Here is an 8676-nt window from a genome sequence, read left to right on the forward strand (position 1 = left end):
AACGTAAATCAGGTTAGAAGTTAAATTATAAGAATATTGGACAATTATAATTTATATATATGATGTAAAACGACGTAGTATGGTGAGTTTGGGTACCTAAGTTTATATACTCTTAAGGGTATATTGACTTTTATATATATATATATATATATATATATATATATATATATATATATATATATATATATATATATATATATATATTATTAAAAATATTGTATCTTTCTTGAAAATTAAGAGGTACAAATATATAAACACAATGTACAACTAGCTAAAACATACTTCTTTTTAAAACGAAAATTCTATTAAATTAATGTAGTTTCCATCTTTATTCCTTTAATCTCGATCACTCCTAATTTTCCTCACATTTAGGGTTCACATACTTATACATATATCTTCTTTACCAAAAAGCCTAAATCCCTCTTCCACGCCTCTTTTTGTAAAATTTAAAATATCTAAATCCATTTAACACTTCTGCCGCCATGCTCCACCATCGATATTGCCTTATTATTGATATATTGTAATCACTCATATATTTCTTCGTCTATCTCTCTATTTCTAGCGCATGTTCACTTTCTACAGTTTCTACGATCTCGTGACCAACTACGAGTTCATCTCCCTGCTCTACGTTGGGGCAATTCCTGGTTAAAAGTATTTCTCTGTTTATGATATCTTAAACATATAATTTGTTTTTGACATGCCTGGAAAGGTTTTTTTTAATACATTGTATCTTGATCTTTGTTTTGTTGTTCATGATTTTTTTGATGATTGCAAAATGACGACTTATTTGACAAATTTTTGATTTATGTGTGTATTGTTTGTCCAACAAACCTTATAAACTCAGGGTAACCATTACACTACCTGATATTTTGTTTAGTTTATTTTCTATTTTTCCTTTTCTTTTTTATTAATTTACTAAATTTAGGGATCGGGTATAGTGGAAATGTTGGTCAATTGTTTTCCATTTCTCTTTGTTTGCTTTTTAGACATGGAATATCTAATATTAGAAGTCCTTGTTAGGGACCGCGTATAGTGCACATGTTAGTGAAAATGTTGATTTTTTAATTTTGGATTTTTAGTTTTATGGTCTTTTGATTTATAGTAATGTAATTTGTCATGAAATGATTTTTTTTTTTCGTGTAGGATAAAGTTAAGAAGTGGAAGTTATGGAGGACTTTCACCAGGTGAGATAGGTGTTTGGTCTTTTGATTTATACTCTATCACATAACTCTGGTTACCTACTCAAGGTAAATTATAGTGAGAAGACTCACCTTGCGTGTCTCGGTAAGTCGTGAATCCTGAAATCACTAGTGCTCGATCTCCCGAGCTATAGTCCTCCTAAATCACAATACATCTCTAATTAACACTTTCCCAACTAAGGTTGACTACTCTTTAACAAGTCAACTTAGGTCAATGCTGGTCAACGGTCAACTTTGATCGGACTCGGCAAGTGCACTATAGCGACTCGGCGAGTCTGAGCGTATACACTGACTTCCCTGAAATCCTCCCTTGACACGTCGAGTATTCTCCTAACTCGACGAGTTCCACCTGGCATGAGTTGTGGGGCCACCACGACTCAACTCGCCGAGTCTCAAGAACAACTTGGCGAGTCCAGCTTGACTCAGTCCACCTGTCCACTGTGACTTCCCCCCCTGACTCACTGAGTCAACCCTCCCCAACTCGGCAAGACCAATCGCTGTGTGGTCAGGCAATATTCATACTACTCGTCGAGTCTGTTCTTCGGACTCGGCAAGTCCGTGCAATGCAATGACTCAAACTTGCTCATAAGGTCAGATCCATTCCATTAACCTATAGATCCAGTCCTTCCAAGCTTATTTAGCACGTAAAGTCACTATCTTGATGCACATATAATCTCTATATGACCATATATGATGTTTTTGTCTCAAATATTACAACTCAAGTTCATAAACTCCATTGCTATACATAAAGCTTGATGAGTAAGGCTCTCTGGACCTCTATGGATCCAGATCCAGAGCCTCAACACAAGAAGGGAACTATTTGGCATCAAATCAACCCAAAAATGTCCATAAGAAACCCTAAATCCCATTATACTTCACAAAACAGAAAGTAAGCCGAAATCATACCTCTAGATTGATGATCTAAGCTTCAAATCCACAGAATAGCAACCTCCTTTGCTTCCTCTTGCCTAGAATCTCCTCCTTCTTGCTAAATGTCACACACAAGGTCAAGAAATGCTTCCTTTCTCTCTCAAAACGTTCAAGCACTCAACGGTTTCTCTCTAAGGGTTGGGTGAACACAAATGATGGCCATAAGGCCCTTAAATAGGTATCAAACCCCGGAAATTAGGGTTTCACCACACAGCGTGGACTCGCCGAGTCCACCCATGGACTCGTCGAGTCCGGACGTGAACCCGTGCCCAAATCCATGATCCTACTCGGCGAGTTTGAGCTCCAACTCGCCGAGTCCACTCATAATTTTCATAAATAAATCCAAAATAAATGCCTGGAAATTCCGCGTTGTTACAATTATCCCCCACTAGAACTAGACTTCTCCCTCGAAGTCTCACTCTGCAAATAACTCCGGATGCTGCTCTCGCATCTCACGCTCCGGTTCCCACGTCATCTCGGACTCCTTCCGATGTTGCCACTGAACCAAGACCAAAGGTACCTCCTTGTTCCTCAGAACTTTGATTTTCTGATCTCTGATGGCCACTGGTCTCTCAGCATAATTCAAGCTCGCATCTACCTGAATATCATCTAATGGAACCACTGCCGACTCATCGGCTATACACTTCCGCAATTGCGATACATGGAAAGTGTCGTGAATCTGCCCCAACTCTGTTGGCAAATCCAATCGATAGGCTACCCTGCCTACCCTCGCGACTACCCGAAATGGTCCGATATATCGGGGCCCCAACTTGCCCCTCTTCCTGAATCGGATCACTCCCTTCCAAGGAGAGACCTTCAGGAGCACAAAATCACCGACCTGGAACTCAAGTTCGGACCGGCATCTATCCGCATAACTCTTCTGTCGACTCTGAGCAGTCAGTAACCTTTGTCTGACCTGCTGGATCTGCTCTGTCGTCTGAAGCATTATCTCCGTATTGCCCATAACACGCTGCCCGACTTATCCCCAGCAAATGGGGGTCCGACTCTTCCTCCCGTACAACAGCTCAAAGGGTGGCATACCGATGCTTGAATGATGGTTGTTGTTGTAAGAAAACTCGGCCAACGGCAAATACGTATCCCAACTTCCCCCGAAATCCAATACACATGCTCGGAGCATGTCCTCGAGGGTCTGAATCATCCGCTCACTCTGTCCGTCTGTCTGGGGGTGATATGCGCTACTAAAATGCAGCCTAGTACCCAACTCCTCATGGAACTTCTTCCAGAACCTGGAAGTGAAACGTACGTCCCGGTTGGAGACAATCGAGATCGGCACCCCATTCCGAGATACCACTTCCCTCACATAAATCTCTGCTAACTTCTCTGCGGAAGAACACTCACTGATGGCAAGGAAGTTTGTGCTCTTCATCAACCTGTCCACAATCACCCAAATTGCATCAACTCCCCGAGTAGTCCTTGGCAATTTGGTGATAAAATCCATGGTGATCTGTTCCCACTTCCATTCGGGAACCTCCAATGGCTGCAACTTACCATGAGGCCTCTGATGTTCGACCTTAACCTTATGGCAGGTTAAGTACCTCTCAACGAACCACGCAACATCTCTCTTCATACAGGGCCACCAATACTCCTTCCTCAAATCCAAATACATCTTAGTGGCCCCGAGATGGATCGAAAATTTTAACCGATGAGCCTCTTCCATCAAAATGGCACGCGTACCTCCCACGAACGGTACCCAAATACGCCCCTGAAAAGTCATAAACCCCAGACCATCGGTAACGAACTCCGATACCAATCCAACAACTCGCTCTCTCTTCTGGTTTTCCGACCTCACTGCCTCAGCCTGTGCTCCTCGAATGGTGTCCAACACCGGAGTCATCACGGTCAAACGCAAACATACACCTCGCAACGGGGCACTCTCCGCCCAACGACTCAGGGAGTTGGCTACCACATTAGCCTTGCCCGGATGGTACAGGATCTCACAATCATAATCCTTAACCACATCCAACCACCTCCTCTGCCGCATATTTAGGTTGGGCTGATCCATCAAATACTTCAGACTCTTATGGTCCGTGTATATCGTACACCGAACCCCATACAAATAAAGGCGCCAAATCTTGAGGGCGAACACCACTGCCCCCAACTCTAGGTCATGGGTGGGATACCTCGAATCATGAGGCTTCAACTGCCTCGATGCATACACTATCACATGCCCTCTCTGCATCAGTACCGCTCCCAACCCCAAAATCGATGCATCGCAGTATACAACAAAGTCCTCCATTCCCTCCGGGAGGGCTAACACCGGGGCCTCGCATAACCTTTGGCGAAGCGTCTCAAAGGAGGCCTGCTGCTCGGGGCCCCATGAAAAAGCAACACCCTTCCGGGTCAACCTAGTGAGTGGCACTGCGATCTTAGAGAAATCCCTGATAAATCTCCGATAATAACCGGCCAACCCTAGAAAACTCCTGATCTCGGAGGGTGACCTCGGCACCTCCCAACTCATCACTGCCTCCACTTTGGCCGGATCGACCAATATCCCATCCTGGTTAACAAGATGTTTTAGGAACTGGACCTCTCGCAACCAGAAATCACACTTGGAGAATTTGGCATAAAGCCTCTCCGATCTCAGAACTCCGATCTCCCTCAAATGCTCCTCATGCTGCTCCCTAGATCTCGAATATACCAAAATGTCATCAATAAATACGATCATCGACCGATCCAAGATCGGCCTGCATACCCGGTTCATGAGATCCATGAACACTGCCGGAGCATTGGTGAGCCCGAAAGGCATCACCACAAACTCATAATGCCCATAACGCATCCTAAACACTGTCTTTTGGACATCCTCAGCTCGTACCCTCACCTGATGGTATCCAGACCTCAAATCGATCTTGGAGAACCAAGATGCTCCCTGCAACTGGTCGAACAAATCGTCGATCCTCAGCAACGGGTAACGGTTCTTGACCGTCAGCTTGTTCAACTCCCGGTAATCAATGCACATCCAGTGTGAACCATCCTTCTTCTTTACAAACAACATGGGCGCTCCCCACGGCGAGCTACTCGGCCGAATAAACCCTTTCCCCAGCAGCTCCTCAAGCTGCGAGGCTAGCTCTTGCATCTCTGGAGGTGCAAGACGATAAGACACCTTAGCGATAGGCGCGGCCCCCGGGACCAAATCAATACCGAACTCTACTTGCCTCACGGGAGGCACCCCCGGCAACTCCTCTGGAAAGACATCCGGGAACTCACGCACTATAGGAACCTCCTCCACCGACCTCGGCCTCCTGGAATCAACCCACGTATCTGACACGTACGCCACAAAACCCTTACAGCCCTACTGTAAACACTGCCTCACCCTAGCGGCCGAACAAAATGTTGATCCAGAACGGGTACCCTCGCCGCACACGGTAAGAACTCCCCCACTAGGGTCTCGTATGGTCACTAGATGTCGCTCGCAGTCGATAACCGCACCGAACTTGCTCAACCAGTCCATGCCCACGATGACACAAACATCCCCCATGGCAATAGGAACCAAATCAATCGGGAACTCAACACCGAAAATTTCGAGTACGCACCCACGGATCACCTCCGTGGCATATATCGCCTTCTCGTCAGCTATAGAAACTCTCAGAGGCCGACTCAGCGCCTCGCGACTAATACTGATGTGCTGACTAAAAGTCAAATATACAATGGACCGACTCGCACTCGAGTCAAATAATACCAAGGCAGGTACAAAATTCACAAGAAAAGTACCTACGCATAACATAATATAAGCATAATATTTCAACATTAATAAATACACGAAAGAATACATACCAGCCACGACATCGGGCGCTGCGCGGACCTCCTCCACGGTCAACTGAAATGCTCTCCCACGTGCCCTCGGCGCCTCGGCCTTCACTGGCCCACTCCCGGTAGCTCTGATGACGGCAGGGGCAGATCCCTGAGGTGCTCCCTTTGCTGATCCCCGCAACTGCGGACACTCCACCTTCCGGTGTCCGGTCTGGTTGCAGTGAAAGCATACTACAAACCCCTTGGGTCAGTCCTTGGCCATATGCCCCTCCTTGCCACATTTGTAGCAAGATCCCGCTCTACACACTCCATCATGACCCTTGCCGCACTTTCCACAAGTGCGGCCCTTCTGGCTCCCTGATTTGGGATCAGCGGGCTTCGCCCGCTTGGCTGCCGGCTGGAATTGTGCCGGTCGCCGATCCCTCCCATAAGACTCAGCCTCATCCCTAGCCTGGGTCTCCAACTCGATCTCCCTCTTCCGGGTATTTTCCTGAAGCTCAGCAAATGTCCGGTATGAGGAGTTCGCCACGAACTCCTGAATGTCCCATCTCAAAATACTCAAATATCAACTCATACGTGCCTGCTCAATGGACACGTGCTCAGGGCAGAACATCGCCCTCCCGTGAAACATCATAGTGATCACCGTAACAGACTCAGTACCCTGCTTGAGGGTCAGAAACTCCTGGGCCAAATGCTCCCTCTCCACCTGGGGAACGTACTCATCTCGGAACATGGCAGTGAACCTCTCCCAGGTCACTACCGCAAGCTCAGCAGGTGAAAAGTGTGTTGTGACAAACTTCCACCAGTCCTTCGCTCCCAAGCGAAGCTGGTTCAGCACGAACCGTACTCTCAAATGATTAGGAGATGAGCAAGTGAAGAAACACCCCTCTATGTCAGAAATCCATCTCATGGCCGCCACCGGGTCCTGGGTCCCATCAAACTCCGGTGGTTTCGTGTTGCTGAACTCCTGGAACAGCAACGTGTCACCACCCTGCGGCCTAGCAGCAGCAACAGCTGCAGTGGCCGCCGCCACCGCAGCCTCGGAAAGAGCGGCATAACGCTCGTCGAAGGTCTCAATCAGCACGGTCTTAATAGACCCGAACATCTCTGGTATCTCTGCCCTGATGACCGCAGCCACCTCTTCATGAATGATCTGTCGGATCTCCTCATCACTAGCCCCGACACCCTCCGACATATGACGTGTCCTCACCATGATCAACCTCTGAAATACAACATACGATAAATTAGAATCCGCTCGAGCATACTCACACTCAACAACCCATCCCTCCTTGATTCTTGGTATTCCGAAGATTCTTACTTGGACCGTGCACCGCCCCGGTGCTTTCAGTAGTACGGGCCCAATACTACTGTCCACACCGTCTCATTACACACTCCAAATCCTCCTCTTCGGATCCCAAATTCCAAGTACTCTATCACTCTCTAACAGATCTCTCATAAGCTCTTCGCTGCTACCTATTCGCTCTCAAGCATCTCATAGCAGCTCACATGTCCCTAGGCTAAGGCATCACAAATCAGGGCACTCTAGTCTTAATAAGAATACCTAGCCTACTCTAGCAAGAGAATACATCATAAACATATAATATAAGGGTGTTTTGGGAAATCACCGTTCGGGCGCTGACTGATCGTACACATGTTTCTTCCTTGAATTTCTCTAAAAATCTTTTACTCTTAGAAAAGTTTAATTCTCTTTTGAAAATATTTTTCCAAATCCTCAGTTTGAGTTCAAATACTCCCGAAGGTGTACTCGAATCCCTCAAACCAAGGCTCTGATACCAAATTGTAACACCGTAAATTTCAAAACAAAATTTTCAAATTTTTATAAAACATTATTCATTTAATATTCAGAAAACAACCACATTTAGTTATCCAATTCAAGTAAATACAAAATCCCAAGATCTCAAATGTATAAACTCCGTGCGTGTGTACGGATCAAGCCGGTGCCTTCCCGCGGTCGTCACTAGTACCTGAAACAATAACATCAAACACTGTAAGCACAAAGCTTAGTGAGTTCCCCAAAATACCACATATAACACATATTAGCCACTCGAGGCTATAACTCTATGGGTCCGTGCACCCAAACTCTGTGAACCCTCAGGTTCAAACTCTGTAAACATGCACAGCATAAATCACATAGAAATAATGCAGTACAATACATAACATACATATCATTCAAATACTCTATCACATAACTCTGGTTACCTAATCAAGGTAAAGTATAATGAGAAGACTCACCTTGCGTGTCTCGGTAAGTCGTGAATTCTGAAATCACTAGTGCTCGATCTCCCGAGCTATAGTCCTCCTAAATCACAATACATCTCTAATTAACACTTTCCCAACTAAGTTTGACTACTCTTTAACAAGTCAACTTAGGTCAATGTTGGTCAACGGTTAACGGTCAATTTTGACCGGACTAGGCGAGTGCACTATAGCGACTCGGCGAGTCTGAGCGTATACACTGACTTCCCTGAAATCCTCCCTTGACACTTCAAGTATTCTCCTAACTCGACGAGTTCCACTTGGCATGAGTTGTAGGGCCACCACGACTCAACTCGCCGAGTCTCAAGAACAACTCGGCGAGTCCAGCTTGACTCAGTCCACCTGTCCACTCTGACTTCCCCCCCTGACTCACTGAGTCAACCCTCCCCAACTCGGCAAGACCAATCGCTGTGTGGTCGGACAATATTCATACTACTCGTCGAGTCTGTTCTTCGGACTCGGCAAGTCCGTGCCATGCAATGACTCAAACTTGCTCATAAGG

This window comes from Lactuca saligna, chromosome 4 (genome assembly GCF_052625555.1).
Source record: "Lactuca saligna cultivar CGN05327 chromosome 4, ASM5262555v1, whole genome shotgun sequence".
In the NCBI taxonomy this organism is placed as follows: domain Eukaryota; kingdom Viridiplantae; phylum Streptophyta; class Magnoliopsida; order Asterales; family Asteraceae; genus Lactuca; species Lactuca saligna.